Source organism: Trichechus manatus, unplaced genomic scaffold (genome assembly GCF_000243295.1).
Source record: "Trichechus manatus latirostris isolate Lorelei unplaced genomic scaffold, TriManLat1.0 scaffold00058, whole genome shotgun sequence".
NCBI lineage: Eukaryota > Metazoa > Chordata > Mammalia > Sirenia > Trichechidae > Trichechus > Trichechus manatus.
Window position 1 is genome coordinate 7,771,407 of NW_004443994.1, and position 832 is coordinate 7,772,238.

The following is an 832-nucleotide window of genomic DNA, read 5'->3' on the forward strand; positions in this document are numbered from 1 at the left end:
TGAAGCCCTGGTGGCACTGAAACCCTGGTAGCACAGTTGTTAAGAGCTACGGCTGCTAAGCAGAAGGTTGGCTGTTCGAAGCTACCAGCCACTCGTTGGAAGCCGTATGGGTCGCTATGAGTCAAAATTGACTCAAGGGCAACAAGTTTTGATATATGTGTGTATGAATTTTTAGTAATGTGTAATTTGTTCTAAAAATGTTAGCAATTTGTATTAGTGAAGGTTCAAGGAAACAAGCACTTTCATACTCTACTGGTGAGAGTAAGTCAGTAGAACTTTTTAGGAGGGCAATTTAGCAATATGAATCAAAACTCTTTCGTGCATATCCTTGAACCCAGCAATTCCACTTCTAGGAATTTTTCCTACAAAGCATTTATGGATGTGTGTAAACATATACCCACCTGGGTATTCATCATAGCATTTTTTTAGTAGCCAAAAATTGTCAAGAGTCTATATGTAAAAAATAAGGTAATGCATTATGGTATATTCATAAGATTAAATAATATGGTGTCAAGGAATAATACTTATTAGGTTATAAAAGTATTCATAATTTAAATGAAAAAATTAGATCTTGTAAAGTAAAAGGAAAAAATAAAATTTTATACAGAGAGAGAGAAGACTGAACACATATACACCAAAATGTTAACTGTGACTGATTCTGTATAGTGGGAAAAGGTAGTGGGTTTGTTGTTTGTTTTGTTCATTCACTTATTTGTTGAACACCTATTATGAACTTAAGTACTAGGGACACAGAGGCCAACAAGACAGACATGGACCCTGCTGTCTTGGAACTTATATTCCCAGCCCAGAGAGGTCAAATTAAGGAACTTTC